This window comes from Lactuca serriola, chromosome 2, assembly GCF_051521515.1.
Source record: "Lactuca serriola cultivar US96UC23 chromosome 2, Lser_US96UC23_V15, whole genome shotgun sequence".
NCBI classification, from domain to species: Eukaryota; Viridiplantae; Streptophyta; class Magnoliopsida; order Asterales; family Asteraceae; genus Lactuca; species Lactuca serriola.
In genome coordinates this window covers 157,344,900-157,369,765 of record NC_136409.1, presented here as the reverse complement: position 1 = coordinate 157,369,765, position 24,866 = coordinate 157,344,900, and positions in this window count along the sequence as shown.

Below are 24,866 nucleotides of genomic sequence, written 5' to 3'. Positions count from 1 at the left end.
TTCCTTCTTATGAGCATGTTGTGTGGAGCATTTTAGGGTTTTGTCCCATAAAGGTGGAGTCTTGATGAGATCGTGAACTCCATTGTCTAGGACCAAACCCTTTTGAGTGTATGAGTAGTGTTATGCCATAAAAATCCAATCTTGGTTGGTGAAATCACTCCATGCATGAGTTATGAGACCCTTGGGACAAAAGAGTGTGTATTTTTGGAGGATGATGACTTTCCAGCCATGCAAAGGCTTAAATTCGGTGACTTTATGGATTAAGAGGCATTAGAAGGTCCAAATCTGAGATATGAGCTTATGTATTAACTGATTAAGACCATAAATGTGAGAAGAGTGAAACTGGGGCGTACGCTGGGCGTAACCCCAGTACGCACAACGTAGGGGTCGAGCACCCCCGATTCTATATAGCAGCCATGTACGCCCAACATAGGGAGTTGGAACGCGCAGCGTACTCCCTGCTGTTGACTTTTGTTGACTTTTAGGGTTTGGTCAAAATTGAGGACTATTAAGCCTTGGAGGGGTAAAATGGTCTTTTACCCTTCTGTGAGTTGTAGAAGGGTTAGTCTAGCTTCTTGAGGGCCAATATTAATTAGGGAGAATTATTATGTATTAGTCGGAGGCTAGACCGGTGGGTAGAGATCAAGATCCCGGGTGCGAGATTTTCATTCATTAGCTTACGAGGTGAGTCTTCGCACTATACTTACCTTGAGTGGTAATTTTTATGTGTGACCAGAGGGTCTTATGTACATGATTTGTGTAATGAGATATCCTGCTATTTGCTTTACGTTATGCTTTATGTGTATTATATATATATATTGAGATGTTGAGTTGAAGGACCGGAGGGTCCATCTAAGTTGTGGGACCGGAGGGTCCCACTGAGACACATTGACCGGAGGGTATTATTGATTTATAGCCTTGAGTGGCTAATGAGTTGTATGTGGTATTTTGGGGAACTCACTAACTTTTAAGCTTACCGTGTTATGTGTTATATGTTTCAGGTAGTTCCGAGTATCGCGGCAAGGCACCGACGTGATTGTACACACTAGCGAGGAATTGTTTTATGATTCTGGGATTTATGTTTTATTATTGACATTTGAGACATATGTGATTTTGAGAATGATGAATTGAGATATATTTTGTTTTAAAATGAGAAAAATTTGTTTGAAAATTTTACGTCGTTACATTATACATGGCTGATAATAAGATAGCCAAATGAACAAATGTTCCTCACCAAGAACAAATGACCAATAAAGGACCATGTAATAAGGTTAGATCAAGAGTTCTCAGACTACTAACTTTAGCTACATACAACACCTGCAACATTCAATTAACGATCTGCCAATAGTAATATAAATCTTAACCAAGCAAACCTGTCAGATATACTAACACAAGACTATCATAGTCTATCACATAATCGTATACTAACAGAACACAGACATCCTACCACACATTGTACATATAATATCACACATAGTACAGTGAGAAAACTCACCTGAGCGTAGTAATAGAATCTCAACAGCAAACACTTCCAATGAACCAACTACCACAAACAACCTAACACTAATCTGAGACCAAAACCTCAGTCAATCACTCAATCCAACAAGGTTTGACCAAAAGTCAAACATGTAAAAAAGTCAACAATTACCTAGTCAAAGTCAACGGTCAATGCACAAGTGTACCGAAACCCAGATCTTGGTGGCGTCATAGGTACTAGGCAACAAAATAGTCGTGAATATAGATACAAACTCTCATAGCGACCCTTCCATGGTCACTTTGAGCTTCTCATGCCAGAGTCCAATTCTTATTAAGAACTTAATCCCTTAAGATCAAGGCTCTTCCTTTCCAGAATACCTCAAAATATGGACTTAATGGATAAATGTAAGGTCACACCTTATGCTTTGATGAGTCAAGCACTCTATATATCTGTTAGCGTCAGCATCTTCTCTACTACCAGCTAGCATATCAAGCTTATCAGCATCAGCGCATCGTATAGTTATTGTATTGTAATCATTTGTATATTAGTAATGATATAGATAAGTATATAATAGAAATCAGATCCGTTATCTTTGTTATGAAGATCGGTTCTTAGTATAGATAAGATATAATCCCTTAAATCATGGGATTTACATGTATACATTAGTATATAATCTACATTAGGTTAAACCCTAATGTAGAGAGTTCGGCTTTGTGTCAATCGTCTTTTTGATAACTCATCTTCTTAGTAAGACAAAACCCTTTCTTGGTGAAAGAAAAATTTGGAGAACTCTATGTGTTATTTACTTTCTGTTCTTTATTTTATTAGATTAAGTTTTACCTTCATCTTTATACTTGAAGTGTATTCGATGGATACAAACCTTCAATTGGTATCAAAGCAGGTTTGTCATACACTAAAGTAATCATGTAACACCCATAAAATTCATGCCAAATTTAAACTTTTAACAGTAACAAAAGAGTCATATAGTAATTGTTTTTACAAAACATTTCCAATTCATTTATCATCAGAGTGTCCCAAAATAGATCACGAGGATGAGGAGCGGTACGGTCACGCCTTCGCCTTCCCTCGCTCTCCTGAAGTACCTGAAACAATAAACTGAAAACTGTAAGCCCGAGGGCTTAATGAGCTATCCCCAAAATACCAATACCACACTCGCAGAAACCATAAACATAACAATCAATCAAACAACATACATACTGGGCCATCGGCCGGACTGGTCCGCCCTACTGGGCCTACAGTCTATCTGAATCTATCCTGAGCCTTTGGCGTAACTGGTCCGCCGCGTGGGCCTACAATCTCCCCGGACCGCTCAGAGGGTGTGTTGGCCTTCAACACAAAGCAGGACCGCCTCATCCCAACCAACATGCAACTAACCATATTCGCATACTATCATATACTGGTTTACACACATAGCAATCATATCTATTTCGTTGACCATCAATCATAGAGTTTCACTTGTAACTAGAGTATCGACCTAACAGGTCACTAACATACCAATTCTCACGGATCACAAAAGCATAACATACTATCTATCCTGATTTCGATCTAATAGATCCAAATCATATGTAGCATACCATAACAACCGATCTAACCGATCTCTAGTATAACAACCATCCTTAACAGGATAAATTCTATCAAAGCAATAACATAACACCCATCCTAAACCAGGGTGAAATCTAGCATGGCAATAACAAGCAACCATCCTAAACCAGGATGTAAATCATAAAGGGCCGGCCTTGGTGCCGTAGATCCTATTGATATAGTGAGGATAACTCACCTCGCAGAGGTCGATTGGAAAGCAAACTCCAACTATCGAATCACTTGACACCGACCCCACCACCTATAACCATAGCACAGTATACTCATAAGTTCTTACCCTTATGAGACACCCCCATAACCTCTTAGTAATTCCCGATCAAGGTCAGAGTCCTCAGTCAAAGTCAACAGTCCATGTTGACCTCTACTCGCTGAGTGCACTCGGCCACTCGCCGAGTCCATGGAGCACATTCCAACTCGCCGAGTCATCGGAGTGACTCGTCAAGTTCCTTCGAATCCCGAACAACCCTTAAGGGCCACCCGTCGAGTTTCCCCCTTGCAACTCGATGGGTACACACGCAAGTCTATCCAAGGGAAAAGTCATCGGACTCGCCGAGTTGTTCTTCAACTCGTCGAGTTTTATGGCGATCTTCATCGGACTCGCCGAGTTGTTCATCCAACTCGCTGAGTTCAATGACCATCTTCATGGGAGTCGCCGAGTCACCCTTGCGACTCGCCGAGTCCATCCAGTCCTCTTTCCATACATATTTGTTTTGAGCCATGCAACGACTCTAAATCACAGATCCAAGCTTCTAGGGCATACTTACTACGTAAAGTTGCAAACTTTACGTACATGCATGGCTATATGGGCTCCAAAAGTCTATTTTAAGTTCTTAATGGAGGTTCTAGTCCAAGAGGGACTTCAACTACAACCAATACAACAACTTTATGACTTTAGCACCCATGGAGGGTCCAGATCTGAAGTTACAACTTCAGATCTAGCCTATAGCTCAACATCCCAACTTGAAAGTCCATAAAAAGCCCTAGAACTCAACAAGAGGAAGGAAAAGGAAGTAAGAATGGCACTTTTGTCACACCCCAAAACCGGTAACGGCGGAATACGTTCTGGGGTGGAGGACGTCATGTACAGTATCATAACAATTGCATAATAGTAGAAACAAGCGACAACAACCATTGCATATATAGTAAATTTAATTACAAACGTGTTCTGTAAAGTTTCATAGACACCAAAAGTTTAATGAAATAAAAGATGGGTCTTGTATGTGCTCCATCTTCTCCAAAAGCTGCACCTGTACCTGTCTATCTTTGACCTGAGGATACAAGTTATTTTGAAAACGAGTAACAACATAAAGCTGGTGAGTTCATAAGAATTTAGTGTCTTTGGTGTATAAAAGTATTTTCAAACTTATAGAATAAAAACTGAAATTTATGTTTATAAGTAGTAGAAATCCCTAGAAAATCCTATATTTTCCAGAAAAGTACTTTGTAAGTTAAATCCTTTGAGTTGTGTGTAAGTATTTTCATTGAAAACCTTCAGTTGAAAAAGTACAGTAATAAATCTCATTTAAGTAACATAGGTGAAGAAAAGTTATGCCTATTAACAGTAGTAGTGGTGCAAACTTCCATTAGTAATAGATGTTTACTTACTTCGGGATGTTAGTTTAGGCTTAAGTCATAGTGTATTATGTTGGTTAAAGGTGTAACCCCTCAGGTGACCAGACTGAAGTGATAATAGAGAACCCGATGACCTTCCCGGTCATGCGTAGTGTAGTGATGTAGTGCCACCCCTGAGCCTAGACGGCTCAAACTGTAGCTAACAGTCGGGATGTAATAGTGTCTGCCCCATATAGATCTATACGTGTAGTGATGCCTTCCATTCGGAAAGCCCTGGTCACATAGTGTAAGCGTAGTAGAGTGTCTTATAGAGGGATAATGTGTTATACTTTGGATTCGTGTATTCTTCAGTATTATAGTATAATAGTCTTCTGTATAGTTCTTAGAGTGTTCTCTTATACGTGTAATAATTTGTCGTAATAGCCGTTATAGTGAGTATAGCAGTAGTAGAGGTAACGAGTAGTAGTCTTAGCTATACCTATTATATCTAACAAGAGCGTATGATTTCTGGCCTTTGAATAACAAAGGTATCGTATGGGATAAGACTTTCATATCTAGCAGTAATATATATGATATATAACTAAGAAATCAACAACAGTCGAACGGATAACAGATACCCTAGGACCACATCAAACAAGAACATGAAATAAGGCGAGCTATCGGTCCTAAGTCCTTCAAGTCTTACTTATATAAATATATTAGTGTAGATAATATTTTAAAAAGAAAAGTAATTTAAACACAGTTTTAAAAGCATTTTAATAACAAATTAATCTTAAAATGCATTTGATACTCAACTAAAACAGTTTTATTGGAAAGCAGTTAAAAGTGTACAAAATCCCTTTTTGATGATAATTTGTGAATCACATATGATTTAATAATAAAACTTGTAGAATTTATACTTGTATCCCCCCTAAAACATGTAAAAACATTTAAAAAGGTTCATTGAGGGGTATGAACTCACCTGAAATGAGTAGATGGGGGTGGAAGTGTCGGATGCGCGTTTGGTGTCAAGTAGAGACTTGTACACCCTTTATGACCCTAGAAACATATGAAGACATATGTTTACAAGTAATTAGTGATTTAGACTCTAATTATACACATATAGTCATCCTGATGTGAATAAAGGCCTTATGGTTGAGTGCTAGAAGGCTAAAGGGTTGCAAGGAAAGAGTATAAGACCTCACCATGGAGTTTACACTTCTAAAACTCACCTTAAGTGAGTTTACGGTTAGGGGACCTCATTCCCCATGATTTTACGGCTGTAAACTCATGGGAGGAGTGTAAGTGAGTGGTTTCAAGCTTTTGGTGGTTCTAGAAGTGGTTCTAAGGTATAATACAAGGTTTTAGGGGTGTTTAAGGTCAAAGGAGGGTACTCCCTTGGATTTTACGGTCCAAGGACCACTCCTTGGGAGTTTACGGCTATAAACCCCATCGTTTACGGTAGTAAACTCTTGTACACCTCCAATCTTTGATTCTAAGGCTCTTGGCTCAATCCTAACATGTTCTAGTGAGGGTATAAGGCTCCTTAGGGGGCTTAAACTTTCATTTGGTATGATTTAGGGAAGTTTACGGTCTAAGCATATGCTTGGGCCTTAAACTCTAGTTTACCCCTCAAATGTTGATGTTTAGGTGTTCCAAGTCCGAAATAGCATGTCCCTAACCCATATCTTAAGCCTAAATGGGGTTTGGAAGTGTTTTGGGCTTGATTTAGAAGCTTAGAGGGTGTTTACGGTCTAAGCATGTGCTTGGACCATAAACCCTCTTTCAAGCCCTAAAAATGGATGATTCAAGGTCCAAACACTTCTAGGTTAAGTCCAAAGCTAGTTTCTAGGCTTAAGGGGAAGAAATTTGGCATTTTTGACAACATTTTAGGTGTTTACGGCCTAAGGAGGTTCTTAGGCCGTAAACTCCTCATTTTCAGCCTTCTAACATGATTTTCAAGCTAAAACATGAATCAAAGGTGCCTAGAACAAGTTAGGGTAAGAGAACTTACGTTTTAGAGGCGGAAACTTGCGGTTTTGAGGCGAAATCAAACTCGATGAGAGAGAGTAGAGAGAGAAAGTGGGTCTAGAGTGGTAAAAGGTTCCTATGGAGTGTCTCCTTTCCTTTATATAAGGCTTGGAGGTGGTACCCGGTATACGACTGCCCGATACTTATGTTTAACGAGGTTTAAGCTTTTTACCCGGTTAAATAGTCGTAATAAAAATAACTTTTTCCAATTAAATGGAAATGATATTTTTTGTGTTTTTATTTATTTTAGCACGACGATAATAGCATGAACTATAAATAAATAAAACATTTATTTATTTGCCGACCCTAAATTAACGAAACTTTTATAAAATAGAATATACCATTAACGGAAACGGGGCATAATAACGCAGAAAAAAACTTTGGGTTGTCACATCATCCCCCCGTTAAGGAAATTTCGTCCCGAAATTTAGAATTCAAACAGTTAAGTTATTACAGTACTACTAAGCGAAGAGATGGGGATATTTGAGTTTCATTTGATCCTCGCGCTCCCAAGTGAATTCCGGTCCTCGTTTGGCGTTCCATCGAACCTTCACAATTGGGATGCGACTTTGTTTCGTTCGTTTTACTTCTCGGTCCATAATCTCTGCAGGTTCTTCCATGAAGTTGAGGCTCTCGTTGACTTCGATCTCGTCAAGTGGAATTACGAGAGTCTCGTCGGACAAGCATTTCTTCATGTTTGAGACGTGGAAGGTAGGATGTATGTTACTTAGCTCGTGGGGTAGGTTGAGTTTGTAGGCCACGGGGCCGATTCTAGCAAGAATCTCGAAAGGCCCTATGTACCTTGGGTTCAGCTTTCCAAAGCGTATCGTGCCCTTCCAGGGTGAGACTTTCAAAAGGACACGGTCTCCCACCTGGAATTCCAAAGGTTTTCTTCGTTTGTCTGCGTAGCTTTTCTGTCGATCCCTAGCGGCTTTTAATTGTTCGCGAATTTGTACAATCTTCTCGGTCGTTTCTCTGATGATCTCCAGACCCATGAGAGCGCTGTCAGGAACTCGTCCTTTAGCTAACTGAGTGTCACCCACTTCAGCCCAACACAGAGGGGATCCGCACTTCCGGCCGTAGAGGGCTTTAAATGGTGCTGCCTTGATGCTCGTGTGATAACTATTGTTGTAGGAAAACTCCACAAGAGGTAAGTGTGTATCCCACGACTTACCAAAGTCAATCACACAGGCTCGCAACATATCTTCTAAGGTTTGGATCGTCCTCTCACTTTGTCCGTCGGTCTACGGATGGTAGGCTGTACTCATGTCCAGCCTCGTCCCTAATGCCTTTTGTAGTGATTGCCAAAATCTCGAAGTAAACCTACTATCTCTATCAAAGATAATAGATATAGGGACGCAATGCAGTCGTACTATCTCCTTAATGTATGTTCTTGTGAGTTTCTCCATCTTGTCTGTTTCCTTGATGGGTAGGAAGTGCGCAGACTTGGTCAATCTGTCAACGATGACCCAAATGGTATCCAACCCACCCGTTGTCTTGGGTAGCTTGGTTATGAAATCCATGGTGATCCGCTCCCACTTCCACTCCGGTATCTCTGGTTGTTGGAGAAGACCTGATGGCTTCTGGTATTCGACCTTGACCTTTGCGCAAGTAAGGCACTTACTCACGAAGGTAGCAATCTCTGCTTTCATGTTAGGCCACCAATATAGCTTTTTGAGATCCGGATACATCTTATCTGAACCTGGGTGAATGGAGTATCGAGTGTTGTGTGCTTCCTTCATGACGAAGTCTCTAAAATCTCCATGGCACGGAGTCCAGATTCGGTCCATAAGATAATAGGCTCCGTCACCCTTGACCTCCAAGTTCTTATCCATTCCATGCAGGGACTCTCCCGCCACATTCTCAGGCTTTAAGGCTTCGAGCTGAGCCTCCTTAATCTGTGCGGATAGGTGCGAATGGATAGTCATTATTAATGATTTGACTCTTCGATCGGAGTACTCTTTTCTACTTAGGGTGTCTGCTACTACATTGGCTTTCCCCGGGTGATAACGAATTTCGCAGTTGTAATCATTGAGTAGTTCAACCCATCGTCGTTGTCTCATGTTGAGCTCTTTCTGGTTCAGTATGTGTTGGAGGCTTTTATGATCGGTGTATATTATGCTCTTCGTTCCATACAAGTAATGTCACCAGATCTTTAGAGCGAATACAACTGCCCCTAACTCGAGGTCGTGGGTGGTGTAGTTTACCTCATGTGTCTTTAGCTGTCTTGAGGCATAGGCGATGACCTTACCTCGTTACATCAAGACACAACCGAGCCCTTGATTCGATGCATCGCAGTATACCACAAAATCTTCTGTTCTTTCGGGAAGGGATAATACCGGTGCGGTGCATAGAGCTCGCTTCAGGATCTGGAATGCCTTCTCCTGCTTATCTCCCCAATTGAATGTTATGCCTTTCTATGTCAATGTGGTAAGAGGTTTGGCATTCTGGGAGAAGTTCTAAATGAATCTGCGGTAGTAGCCAGCGAGGCCTAGAAATTGACGAATTTCTGTAGGCTTCTTCGGTGCTGACCAGTTCTCAATGGCTTTAATCTTGTATGGATCCACGTGGATTCCTTCTTCACTAACCACGTGTCCTAAGAATTCAACTCTTCAGATCCAAAATTCGCACTTAGAGAACTTCGCGTATAACTTCTCCGATCGCAGGGTTTCCAAGACTCGTCGCAGATGATCCCTGTGTTCTTCCTCGCTCCGAGAGTAGACAAGTATATCATCAATAAAGACGATGACAAACTGATCTAAGTATGGACGACACACCCTATTCATCAAGTCCATGAACACTGCGGGTGAGTTAGTCAGTCCAAAGGGCATCACTACGAACTTGTAGTGCCCATATCGAGTCCGGAAGGCTGTCTTCGGCACATCCTCCTCAAGCACTCGTAACTGGTGATACCCGGACCTAAGATCAATCTTGGAGAAGTAACTCGCCCCTTGTAGTTGGTTGAATAAGTCGTCGATACGGGGAAGAGGGTAGCGATTTTTGACCGTGAGTTTGTTGAGTTTCCTATAATCGATGCACATACGGAACGATCCGTCCTTCTTCTTCACGAACAAGATCGGAGCTCCCTAGGGTGAGAAGCTCGGTCTTATAAAGCCCTTGCTGAGCAGCTTGTTAAGTTGACCGGATAGTTCTTGCATCTCGGCAGGCGCTAAACGATAGGGCGACTTAGCTACGGGGGTAGCTCCTGGGACTAGATCGATTCTAAACTCAACCTGACATTTGGGAGGTAAACCTGGAAGGTCTTCTGGAAAGACGTTAGGGAAATCGCATACAACAGGGATGTCTTTTGGATCTTTCACTTTCTGGCTTGTGTCGACGACGTATGCAAGAAAGGCGCGGTATTCCTTACGCAAGTATTTCTAGGCTTGAATACTTGAGATGATACGAAGGCTCGTACCAGGTTTGTCTCCGTAGATCAATAGAGTTTCATGATGTGGTGGATTTAGGTGAATGGCTTTGTCGAAGCATAGAATATCAGCACGATGAAGACTCAACCAATCCATGCCAACAATGACATCGAAACTCTTGATCGAGACTGGTATGAGATCGATTGGGAATGAATGATCGTCTAACGTGAGGGTACAACCTATGTAAATTTCATTAGAGCTTTCGGTCTTTCCGTTAGCCATTTCTACGACAAATGTTTCTATTAGTGGTTGCAGGGATTGTTTAAGTAAGTGTTTAAAGTTTTGGTTTATGAAGCTTCTTTCTGCACCACTATCGAATAAGACATAGGCATAAGAGTTGTTGAGAAGGAATATACCCGTGACTACTGCGGGGTCCGCTACCGCTTCGCTGTGGCCAATGGCAAGTAGTCTTCCTGCTCCACCCGCATTCCCAGCCTTCGGACAGTTTTTCTTGAAATGGCCAGCTTCACCACAGCCATAACAAGTCTGGGTCACTGCCGAACTGGGAACTTGCGAGATAGGTTTGGGTTGGGCTCTGCAAAACCGGACAGTATGGCCCTTCCGGCCACAGTTGGTGCATTGCAATTCACGGCAGGGGCCGTTGTGATGGAAGGGGCACTTGGGACACTTGGGCAGGTTCCCAACATAAGCTTTCGCCGGTGCAGGGGTAGCAGGAGTGGTGGCAGCATGGACAGCCACGATCTGTTGATTTTTGGAAGAAGGTTGAGTTTTCTTGCCCTTCTTCTGATCCCCGTGCTTCCTCTTGTTGTCGGATGATTTGGGTGGTGTGGTGGTATTTGCCGGGATTGTTGCTGGTGTGGAAGGAACCTCATGATCAATTAACCTATGGGCCAATTCCTTGGCGCTGTTAAAGGTCGTAGGGCGTGAGGCTAGAAAGTTTCCCCGATATGAGGGCATTAAACCCCAAATGTATCGTTCAATATTCTTGCTCTCCGAAGGGATCATGTTGGGACACATAGCTGCCAGGTCACAGAACCTGGCTGTGTAGGCTGTTATGTCGGTCCCTTTCATCTTGAGGTTCTAGAGTTCCTCCTCAAGTTTCTGAATTCCGCCCCTAGGGCAGTACTCCCCTCTCATGAGGTCCTTCACTGTGTCCCAGCCCATGGCATTGGCTGTTACCAAAGAGAGTGCACTGACATGACCGTTCCACCAGGTCGAGGCCCTGTTAGTGAGGGTAGCAGTAGCGAACTTTATTTTGCTCTCCTCGGGGAATGAGCACATTTCAAAGACAGCTTCAGTTCTTTCGAACCACTGAGACAATGCTAGAATTCCTCTGGTCCCATCGAAGAAAGTGGGTTTGCAGCTCATGAAGTCCTTATAAGTACATCCCTGTGTCCTTTGATGGACTTCACCAAATCTAGAGTTGCCACCGCTCACATCACCAGAGTTCATTTGAGCCATGGCTGCTGTCACAGCTGCAGTCACAGCTGTTTGAAATAGCACTGGATCGAACTGCGGAGGAGGAGGTCATGGAGGAGGGGTTTGAGTTGCTGGTCTGCCTCTGGTTGGGCGCTTGCGAGGAGGCATCTTTTACTGAAAGTTCATAGATATGATAGCAATAGTAAGAGTCTATTGCAAGTATGACAAGAGTGTTTCATGGACTAAATCAGCATAGTTCAAAATCAGAGAGCGAGTCATAGAAATAGAGTAGTTAACTACCAATTACTGGTATTAATGATGTATTACAAGTTCGGGAAAAGTGACCTAACAGTAGGTCTTACATCAAACCAAAAGGAAAATGTTGGCAGTCTAGGGGCCTAATTAGAGTACTTTCAAAGTTAGGAATGTTTACAAACAAGTGTTCTACTGAGCTTAGAAAGAAAAGGCTAGTCCTTAAACAAAAGAGTGAGATGATTTGACATCTTCTACGGGCGACGGGCACCCGTTGGGCGAACCCTCAGATCAGCTAGTTGACGCATAACTTCCTGAAGATGTCATTCATGAGCCCTTTGACGTGCACAGAGTTCCCTAACTTCGGCTCGAGATGCAGCTAGCTATTGTTGTAGAGCCTCGTTGGTCCTCCTTGTCTTATCCATAACTTCTTCAAGTTGGCGGATGCGAACCGTGTTGAGGTTTGAGTTGGCATCCACTTCTACAACTCGACCAATGGCTGCTTGGCCTTGCTCGACGTTTTCGGCAATCCTTCGGACCATGATGGGCAGGACTTGGTCCGCTGATCCTCCTTCTCTTATGTTGTAAAAACTTCGGTCTCCATTGTAAGGTAAAGGCTGACCCTGCTCCTCGCTCCATCGGTTCAAGGTTATTGCCCACATGGGAGTGGGACCCTGAAATGTCGGACGGGGGTTGGGGTTTGGAGCTTCAGGGGGTAGGTTGTTAACTTCTGGCTCGGAGCTGGAGCTATCCGAGAAGCCTTCAGCATGATGATCATCCAAAGGGATCGGGTGATCATCGTCTGACTCCTCATCGAGCCATCCTCCATTGCCCTGGTTTGGATAATACGGGTCGTCGGGATGGTGGAAGCCAGCCATGCTATCTACGCGAGAAAGGGGAAAAGAAAGGTTAATAGACGTACTAATCTAGGATACTTATAAGATGGATCGTTATTAGTTGACCCAATACTTGCGTAGTGCATACCAATTACATGCAACCGAAGCAAGATAGTCCTTCGAATAAGCAACCCTAACTTCAAATCCCCAATCAAACAAGAACAGGAAATGAAGCAAAGGCCACAGATTCTGAGTCTATAGCGCCCTAGTCACATGTAACCGTGGTGTATCCACTTAGCAACTATCGTCCTACTAGTAACGACCCTTTTAGTTATCACATGTGTAGCTAGTAGTATATAGAATACTCCTATAGTATTCTTGTTCTAACGTTCTTGTGATAGTGTTGATAAGTTTTTAGACTTGTTGCAACCCCACAATCACTCTTAGGCACATGCTAATCACTCTTGGATAAATGTAGTTGATCAGGCTACATCCCCCCATATGTGACTATATGTCTCTAAGCTTAATTGTGTTGTTCAACAATCTTAATACTTTTGTTTTGTTCTAGTATGATACTGACCCTTTTGTAGTGGTGAGTATATATATATATATATATATATATATATATACACTTAACTAAACATTTTAGTATTTAGAAGTATATATTCTTGGTCAGAGTGTTTTAGTCCCAAAGTGTTTATAGTTCGTATATCTTTTTATAGGTTGATATACTTGATTCACTATAAACAATTCTCTGATACCAATCTGTCACACCCTAAAACCGGTAACGGCGGAATACGTTCTGGGGTGGAGGACGTCATGTACAGTATCATAACAATTGCATAATAGTAGAAACAAGCGACAACAACCATTGCATATATATATATATATATATATATATATATATATATATATATAGTAAATTTAATTACAAACGTGTTCTGTAAAGTTTCATAGACACCAAAAGTTTAACGAAAAAAAAGATGGGTCTTGTATGTGCTCCATCTTCTCCAAAAGTTGCACCTATACCTGTCTATCTTTGATCTGAGAATACAAGTTATTTTGAAAACGAGTAACAGCATAAAGCTGGTGAGTTCATAAGAATTTAGTGTCTTTGTTGTATAAAAGTATTTTCAAACTTATAGAATAAAAACTGAAATGTATGTTTATAAGTAGTAGAAATCCCTAGAAAATCCTATATTTTCCAGAAAAGTACTTTGTAAGTTCAATCCTTTGAGTTGTTTGTAAGTATTTTCATTGAAAACCTTCAGTTGTAAAAGTATAGTAATAAATCTCATTTGAGTAACATAGGTGAAGAAAAGTTATGCCTGTTAACAGTAGTAGTGGTGCAAACTTCCATTAGTAATAGATGTTAACTTACTTCGGGATGCTAGCTTAGGCTTAAGTCATAGTGTATTATGTTGGTTAAAGGTGTAACCCCTCAGGTGACCAGACTGAAGTGATAATAGAGAACCCGATGACCTTCCCGGTCATGCATAGTGTAGTGATGTAGTGCCACCCCTGAGCCTAGACAGCTCGAACTGTAGCTAACAGTCGGGATGTAATAGTGTCTGCCCCGTATAGATCTATACGTGTAGTGATTCCTTCCATCCGGAAAGCCCTGGTCACATAGTGTAAGCGTAGTAGAGTGTCTTATAGAGGGATAATGTGTTATACTCTGGATTCGTGTATTCTTCAGTATTATAGTATAATAGTCTTCTGTATAGTTCTTAGAGTGTTCTCTTATACGTGTAATAACTTGTCGTAATAGCCGCTATAGTGAGTATAGCAGTAGTAGAGGTAATGAGTAGTAGTCTTAGCTATACCTATTATAGCTAACTAGAGCGTAAGATTTCCGGCCTTTGAATAACAAAGGTATCGTATGGGAAGAAGACTTTCATATCTAACACTAATATATCTGATATATAACTAAGAAATCAACGACAGTCGGACGGATAATAGATACCCTCACTACAAGAAAAAGACCCTTTTACGACGCGCAAACGACGACACTCATTGATTTATGTTACGCAAAAGAGAATGACATTAAAAAAGTGTCATCTCTTCAAAAAATTTAAGGATTTAGGTCGCGCATTATTGCGTGCCCTTAAATTAGTGTCCAAAAAAACACGGAGGGAACCTATAATAAGATGCGTGTCGTCTAAGGATGTCGCTTTATAAATTTAATTGGAACGCGCGTTCTATCCTTTAATAACCAGGGGGGAAAATGAAATCCTAAAAAATTAAAAACCCCGCCTTCCTTTTTTTTCTTCTTTCCCTCTTGCCCTAATTATCGACTCCTCATTTTTCTCTCAGATTTGAGTCTCCTCTTTCATCAGAAATAAGAGATAGCAAAGTAAATTTTCTGAGATTTGAAACTATATGACTCGAATTAGAGGTAGAAGATCAGAAATCGAAGGTTACAAGTCAGATTTGGGATCGAAAGTCAGAGGTTCAAGGTACGATCGGAAACATCAAGATGCAGAAAACAAAAGCGGAGGAGGCATCAGGTTCGAAGATTGCTCTCTTCTTCTTCATGTAAATTCCCTAGATTTCTTTCTCTTACATTCAATCACTAAAGATTCTTTTATTCCCTAAATCAGGTACGAAAATTTTTCTCTTCTTCTCCACCTGTTTTTGGAATGACGACCTCTACTCTTAACCTAATTTGTATTTTTGAGTTTTTTGTTTTTGTGTTTGCTAATGAATATTTGTTGTTGAAGTTGAATTCTTATTCGTCTTTTCTCTTCTTCTCCATCTGTTTCTGGAATATCAGGCTTCATATTTCACTTTCTTCATCTCCGACGCAACTAATCTTCATCTTCACTGTTCTTCTCTGCTTTACGTCAGTTACTTCATTCAAATTCTCCTTATTAGGTATATAATTTAATCTTACTTTTCACTTTGACTTCGATTTAGTCACTGATGCAGCATAATAAGTAATAGCAAGCTTTTGTTACTTCAATTTTTCTTCAATTTTGTTTTCTGGCGCGATTTACGATGCATATGAAGTTGACTTCTTATTCGTCTTTTGCTTTCAGTTGCTGTTCCTGGAGCTGCATCTTCTCTGATTAATTTTCCAGGTATTGTGTTGTATTATTATTATATCACATTTCTTATTTCAAGTTCTATGGTGCTTAATTCAGTTTGGATCCGTTTCGAAATCCGGTTGTATGCAATTATTCTTGGTATTTGCTTTGCTTGTTGCTTGTTTCGTTTGGATCTCTCCGTGTTAGATTCAAATTTAGTATCTCATAGTGTGATTCATTCGTCATTCCGCAATTAGAGTTCGTAAATTGAATGCATTCTAGCGTAAATCAAGGAGAAGTAGATACACATTCTCGTTACTTTATCCTTTGCTTTCACATTTTGATATTTACTTATGGTGGTTGAGAGAATCATTACAGTTTCAGAGAATTATTTCTTGATGTTTTATTAATTTGGATAATTTCAGAGCAAGTATAAAGGACATGGTCACACTGTGTTTTTCCCAATGAGTACTTAGTTTCTCATTATGACTTTTATAAATGGTGGGTGAAAGGAAAAAGTGTTCGTGTAGAATGAACTTCACAACATGTTTTTAATAAATGATTATCTATACTAATTACCTTCACAACAAGTTTTTAAGACACTGACACATTCTGGTTGGCTTTTCACATTTTGATCTTTATATTGAACCTCACAACAAGCTTTTAAGACATTGTATACTTACATGGTTTTATAACTATATATATAAATGACAGAGTGAAATGCATTGCTAGCTACATCACTACATGGATCAATACGAAGTTCTTGAGCAAATTAGAAAGGGGGCATTTGGTGCTGCCCTTCTTGTACACCATAAACATGAAAGAAAAAAGTAAGAATGAAATTAAATTAACCAAGTTTTGTAATTTGTTTGTTTTAATGTCTGGACTCTGCACATTTGCTCCATTATCATAATATGTTTGTATGTATGTCTATTCCATGAATGCTTAGTTGTACCCATGTGTTGGTATCTTATATCTCATGTGCTTATGATTTGAAGATGGCTATCTAAACCTCAATATTTAGTGATGACTTTAGAAAAGTTATTTACTTTCAAAATGTCCAAACTAATCTATAGTCTCTATTTGTCGATGGAGCTTATATCAAAAATGCGAAATCCTTTATTGTGGAGTATAAAGACTCCTGGGTTGAAAAGGTAAAAAATGAAAATATTCTCATTCTTTTCATGTTCCATTGTCATAGTTTTCGTTTTAATTCAATTTGAACTCACCCTAAAGCCTAATCTATATATATATATATATATATATATATATATATATATATATATTAGAACTAAATTGAAATGGGACTAAATTCAATTTGAAGTCAATTATGTCCACAAATCAACTCTGTTTGTTTCTTGTTGCAGGTATCACGTCGTGAAGAATTAAAGAAATCCTTAGTAGCAAAATTGGCTCTTCGTCAGAGTAATCTGAATCCTGAAAGACCTGGATAGTAGTATTTCAAGCTCCTTTTTAAGCTTCTGTGAATTGATTATTGAAATTGTTTTTAACTTTTTTTTTCACCAAACTCTAGTGCCTTGCAAACAGTGGACTCTAGCATCAAACGTAACACAACAGTTATAAAAAAACTTAAGCAAATCAATTAAGAGCAGCATGAAAGTCTTATGGATGAATTAAAAACTGTCAACTTAAGCAAATTTTTGAGTGAAGCAGTGGCTGCAATCTGTGATGCCAAGTTAAAAAGTTCAGACATACAGGCTGCAGTTCAGTTAACTACCCTTTTCAGATGCTTCATCACACATTTCAATTTGAGTTTTATTTATTTATTTTCCTGTAAATCAGGTCTGTTCATTGCTTCATCAAAGATACAAAATTTTTTCTCCAACTTTGGTCCAAGGCCTTATGAAAACATTCTTTCCTGGGAAATCTTTAGAGGATGTAGACACAGACAGAAACTTAAAGGCCTTGAAAAAGCGAAGTGCTTTAAAACTTCTACTGGAACTGTTTTTTTGATGGAGTTATAGAAGATACTGGAATTTTTATAACTATTATTAAGGATCTTGGGAGTTTAGAACACCTAAAAGATAGAGACACAGCTCATACAAATCTGTCTCTTCTTGCTATTTTTGCTAGACGGGCAAGGTACTTCATAGGACTTTCACATGCTGGAGAAGAACTTGTTGAAGAGGTGCATTTTGGTTCCAATATTGATTATGGATATTTTCAATATGGTTTAATAATATGATTTAATGTTGATTGCAGTTTTTGAAGGGGCTTAATATCACTTCAGACCAGAAGAAGGTGTTTAAAAAGGCGTTTCATACGTATCATGATGTTGTAGTTGAACTACTTCGGCCTTAACACACTGTAAGTATTGGGAATCATTTAATACATAACTGTTGCTTTTCTGGATTCTGTTTCTAGGTTAAATGCAAGAAATAGAAAACTAATTGTGTAAAACATGTTGTTGAGATTTGGGACATTCTACTGAAAATTTCTTTTGTGTCATGATTGCAGGTTAGTACAGAACCCTGGTGAATTTGTAATGACCTTTCCACACAGGATTCAACCATGGTGATGTTTTGCAGATATATATATATATATATATATATATATATATATATATATATATATTGTGGTTGGATATATTTATACTTTTATAGACTCTAATATCAAACCATTGTCTTTAAAGGTTTCAATTGTGGGGAAGTTGCTAAAGAGGTTGCAGTGCGCAGAGTTGCCCTGAATTTTCTTCCTATGCTTTCACATCAACAGCTGCTTTACCTACTGACCATGTCATTTATTCCAAGGTGAGCTACAAATCTTTCTAAGTCTTTTGACATATGAAGCTAGGAAGAGTTATTCCAAATATATCAGGAGGGGTAAATTGGTAATATTGTTTAAATGTATTTTAATGGCAGGGTGCCTAGGTCCTTGTTACCAGGGATAAGAAGCTCTCGTTTAAAAGATCGTCAGAAAGAAGAACGTGAGCTTTTGGTGAAGAAGGAATTCAGTTCTTCACCATTTCGTTAAAGAGGTACTGTTTAGAATCTTGCCTGTCTATATGACTATATGTACTTCATACAAGTTTACATGATACTCTTCAATAAGTATAGTTACTTTCTACTACTTTGTGACTTTTTTCCCATGACACTTGAAATAACAGGGCAAGGAGAGCATTCTAAACATTCTGGAAACTTTAAAAGAAGAGGGATATGGGTACACAGAAGATTTTGGAAGTTTTATTCAAAGTGGCATATTTCTATATGTGCTTGTGCTTGACATAACAAGTGCTATTGGCTACTTTTTGTGCCTTTGAAGGGGTATGATTCTCATCACATCACTGAAGAACATCTACGTGGCAAAATAATATCAAACTTTGTTCTTCTTTGTGCCTTTGAAACTGCAAGAGATGCTGGAGCCCTTAGAGAACCTAAGGACAAACTGGAGAAGTAAGTTGAAGAGCTGACACGGAGATTAGACTTTGAAAAGCATTTGAGGGTATATTTTTTTTATATTTCTTGTATCTAATTAGTTTGTAAATTTTTGTTACAACTATTGATTTGTTTTATCTTTCCATGGAACGATTATTTGTATGACATTAAATTTTATGCAATGGATTGTATTTTTTGTATATGATATTTTATTTTCTATTATGAGACATTAAATACAAATTTAATCTGAAAATTAGTAAATCCATAAATAATATTTTTTTAAACATTTAAAATTATGATACGCAAAAATGTGTGTCATCTTCATTTATGACATGATCTTTCTTGACAGGGGTTTTCTTGATACACATTGCGTATCATTAACACACGTGTCGTAAGGTTACGACACGCGAATACGTGTCGTTTTCCTTTATGACAGGGCTTTTCTTGATACGCGTTGCGTGTCGTAAACGCGCGTCGTAATGGCGCGTCGTAAATGCGCGTCGTCTCTCTTTATGACAGGGCCTTCCTTGACGCGCATTTGCGCGTCGTCTGAGCCTTTTATGACGCACAATGAGCGTCGTAAAAGGTTGTTTTTCTAGTAGTGCCTAGGACCACATCAAACAAGAACAGGAAATAAGGCGAGCTATCGGTCCTAAGTCCTTCAAGTCTTACTTATATAAATATATTAGTGTAGATATATTTTAAAAAGAAAAGTAATTTAAACATAGTTTTAAAAGCAGTTTAATAACAAATTAATCTTAAAATGCATTTGATACTCAACTAAAATTTTTTTATTGGAAAGCAGTTAAAAGTGTACAAAATCCCTTTTTGATGATAATTTGTGAATCACATATGATTTAATAATAAAACTTGTAGAATTTATACTTGTATCCCCCACCCTAAAACATGAAAAAACATTTTAAAAGGTTCATTGAGGGGTATGAACTCACCTGAAATGAGTAGATCGGGTGGAAGTGTCGGATGCGCGTTTGGTGTCAAGTAGAGACTTGTACACCCTTTATGACCCTAGAAACATATGAAAACATATGTTTACAAGTAATTAGTAATTTAGACTCTAATTATACACACATAGTCATCCTGATGTGAATAAAGGCCTTATGGTTGAGTGCTAGAAGGCTAAAGGGTTGCAAGGAAAGAGTATAAGACCTCACCATGGAGTTTACTCTTCTAAAACTCACCTTAAGAGAGTTTACGGTTAGGGGTGTTGGGTTTTGAGCATTCTAACACTCCTAAGTGTACATGCAACCCTAAATACCTTGGATCTATGTTTTCTCTATTATACATGCAAATAAGAACTTCCAAGGTATTATCCTAATCTAGCATATAAAACTATCAATATAACAAGATAGAATACATACCTCTTTGATGTAGAAAGTCTTCATGAAGCTTGAGTGCCTAGTGCCCCAAGTGTGACACCTCAAATGGTTCACACAACACCAAATACACTTGGAATAACTTGAGAGAAATCTACACTTCATGCAAATCGGCTAGCCCTCTCTAGAATGATACTAGTCGCCGATTTTGTCAAGAATAAGATCTTTATATAGTGTTACAATTAGGGTAAACCCTAATTGTCATGACTTTCCATTTCCTTGGATCCATGGGTTCAAATACACCATGGAGCATCCATGGACCATCCTATGGGTTTTAGCCCAACTTGATTATCCATGGAGCATTAGCCCACTATACAAGTATGGATGATTTACACAATCAACCCATATATTTAATTAGTCTTCTTTTTGATCACTTAATTATTCCTAGATTAATTCTTGATCAATACTAATTAAATAATCTTATTATTCTTATTATTAATATACTAGAACTTATAATATATTAATAACCATAAGTGTCTTCTTTCTCACATTATAGTCTATCCAAGTGCATGATGCCATGCAACCTAAATGGACCATGCCGGGTCGGGTCAAGTCTTACCAATTATAGTTATGGACTTAGACATTAATCCAACAAGGGGACCTCATCCCCCATGAGTTTATGACCGTAAACTCATGGGAGGAGTGTAAGTGAGTGGTTTCAAGCTTTTGGTGGTTCTAGAAGTGGTTCTAAGGTATAATACAAGGTTTTAGGGGTGTTTAAGGTCAAAGGAGGGTACTCCCTTGGAGTTTACAGTCCAAGGACCACTCCTTGGGAGTTTACGGCCGTAAACCCATGGTTTACGGTAGTAAACTCTTGTACACCTCCAATCTTTGATTCTAAGGCTCTTGGCTCAATCCTAACATGTTCTAGTGAGGGTATAAGGCTCCTTAGGGGGCTTAAACTTTCATTTGGTATGATTTAGGGGAGTTTACGGTCTAAGCATATGCTTGGGCCGTAAACTCTAGTTTACCCCTCAAATGTTGATGTTTAGGTGTTCCAAGTCCAAAATAGCATGTCCCTAAGCCATATCTTAAGCCTAATTGGAAGTGTTTTGGGCTTGATTTACAAGCTTAGAGGGTGTTTATGGTCTAAGCATGTGCTTGGACCGTAAACCCTCTTTCAATCCTTAAAAATGGATGGTTCAAGGTCCAAACACTTCTAGGTTAAGTCCAAAGCTAGTTTCTAGGCTTAAGGGGAAGAAATTTGGCATTTTTGACAACATTTTAGGTGTTTATGGCCTAAGGAGGTTCTTAGGCCGTAAAATCCTCCTTTTCAGCCTTCTAACATGATTTTCAAGCTAAAACACGAATCAAAGGTGCCTAGAACAAGTTAGGGTAAGAGAACTTATGTTTTGGAGGCGGAAACTTGCGGTTTTGAGGCGAAATCGAACTCGATGAGAGAGAGTAGAGAGAGAAAGTGGGTCTAGAGTGGTAAAAGGTTCCTATGGAGTGTCTCCTTTCCTTTATATGGAGGTCGTAACCGGTATACGACTACCCGATACTTATGTTTAACGAGGTTTAAGCTTTTTACCCGGTTAAATAGTCGTGATAAAAATAACTTTTTCCAATTAAATGGAAATGATATTTTATGTGTTTTTATTTATTTTATCATGACGATAATAGCATGAACTATAAATAAATAAAACATTTATTTATTTGCCGACCCCAAATTAACGGAACTTTTATAAAATAGAATATTCCATTAACGGAAACGGGGCATAATAACGGAGAAAAAAACGTTGGGTTGTCACAACTTTGATACCTTCAAAAGATGCTAGCTGAGGTAAAGCCCGTTTCCCCTTCCCTTCTTGCTTCAATTTCCTTTGCTCTCTTAGCTCCCTTCCTCCAAAATCCTCTCTTCCAAGCTTCAAACCCACACCAAGGCACACACACACGAATTAGGGTTTATAAAGGCTCTTAAAGACTATAAGGAAGCCCAAAAGAGGCCGAGGCTCCTTTAAATAGGGGTGAAAACCCCAGGATTTAGGGTTTCATCTGCCAGCTCCTACTCGCCGAGTCCCAATAGTGGACTCGCCGAGTAGGTCACTAAACACGCGTTCTCACCCCACTACTACTCGACGAGTAGGTCAACCAAATCGTCGAGTAGAGCTTTATCCAGAAATTCATAATAAAGAAATACATGAGGATAGGGGTGTTACAAATCATGCGAATCCCAAATCCTTTGGTCTTAACAAAATACCTGCATTTGATGAACACAGTTTCGATATGTGGAAGACAAAGACCATGGTTGTTCTTAAAACCATTGACTATGAGATGAGCAATATTGTTGAAAAAGGTCCCCATGTTCTATATACCAACCCATGGCCAACAACGCTCCTGTTGGCCCCTTAAAGAAAAAGCCAGATACGAATTATGATGACGGTAACAAGAAACTGCTTAGTCTTGATGTGAAAGCCAGGGCTGCTATTATAAACTCTCTTCCCCTACCATGTGTATCATCTAGTTCAAAATTATGAGTCAGCTCAAGAGATTATGGATATATTGACAGTAGCTTATGAAGTCACCATGGAAGTCCAGGTGACAACCATCAATAACCTCAAGTGGAGATATGAGCATTTCTTTTCTTAAAAAGGTGAGTCACTTACCTAAACCTTCAATAGGTTTAACTGCTTAGTTCATGATATGCGCATGCTGGGAATCGTCAAGCACTCATCTTAGTTAGTTATGAATTTTCTTGGTTTTCTTGGGAAAAGTTGGGAGCATCATGTTGATGTTTTTAAGAATGGTGTAAAGATCGACACCATGGATCTGAACTCCTTATCCGGGAATCTGCGAAATTATGAAGAGACCAAAACTCTTTGTAATGAAATCATGATGGAATCAAGCAAGGAAAAGTTTGTTGCTCTAGTGTCTCGAAAGGAAGCAATGAAGCACATCAGTGAATCAGACAATTCAGATCAGGGTGAGGAAAGTGATGAAGATCTCATTGATGAACTTGTTTCCAGCGTTGCTCTTATTGTCAAATGCTATGAAGAAAGCAGATCAAACGGGATTCGAAGATCTCAGTTTAAAGGAAATAGTTCAGCAAGGAGATCCACTCCAGAGAAGAGAAACTCATGTAATTACTTTAATTATGGAAGCCCTGATCATTTTTCAGGGATTGCAATGAGAAGAAAGAATCTCAAAGTCCGGAGAATTATGAGGTTTTGTACAAGAAGCTTGTGGCCCATATGAAGAAGGAAAAAATCTCTCTACTAAAAGCTTTCTTTGCAAAACAAGAGGACTGTGAAGAATGTGGGAGAAAAGGAGATATATGAAGATGTGGGGCTGAATGTTAAGGGTCTTATGGCAATTATCAATGATTCCCCTGACAGCATATGTGATGCTAATAGTTCTCATGATGTTAAAGAATCAAGTCCAAATCTAGGACAAACTTAGTAGCTAGACAATGGAAGTTTTAAACACATGACCGATTACAAGTCCCTCTTAACATATTTTACAAAAAAGGATGTTCTAATGGTGATCTGTGGTTACAATAATGGAAGTGCTATTACTGGTGTTGGAACTTTTGAATGTAGGACGATTAAGCTGGAGGATGTGTTTTATGTCAAAGGTCTAAAAGGCAACTTCCTATCCATCAGTCAACTTTGTGACGCTGGTTATAAAGTTCTTTTCAATCGTCATGATGGAAAGGTGTTTGATTCTGAAAACAAAATCGTGCTTTCTCACTAAGGGACAACGACATTTATATGGTTTGATTTTATTGGTTTATACATTAATACGTTAGTTTATTTTTGCTTCATGCTTTTCTACTCTTAAATTTCTAAACATAAGTTCATACAATTTTAGTTTACTTTTGTTTTTGTGCATTAAAATTTTCTTTTATTACTTTACAAATGGAGTATACATTGTACATACACATTTTGCTACTAACATTGCCAATGTTTGTTCTTCTCTTTCCTCTGTACGTGTCAGGACTTTCTATCTCCATCTCAGCATCTTAATTGATTAAGATAAGTGTATCATTCCTTGAATGCATCACCTTCCTTGTAGAGCTAGTTGATGCTAACTCTGCATCTTTTCTCCAGGACCAACTTCCCTATCACTGATGCTGGTAGACATGTTGATTGACATCTTGCTTCATGTTGATGAGACCAGATGGAGGATAATTGTGCTGCTAAGTGTTCTTCTAGGCAAATAACCCTTCCGTCCTGAACAACCTATTTTGGTTGAAGTGGGATGAAGCAATGTTAGCTGACATAGCGTGTCTAATTTATGTTGACGTTGTCACTACCACTCCATCACCTCAAAGATCCAAAGGCGTCTTCAACAAGACGGTGATCCCACCTTCTCTTTCTTCATGGATCACAATGAGTGGAACCTTCGAGTTTTGTCTTGGTAACTCTTATAACTCGAAGGCTACAAATATTGGATCCTCTTAACTCGTTGGTTACAAATAGAGGTTCATGCTCCTCCTTCGCTCTTAACAAACACGAAGCTTGGAATCAATCT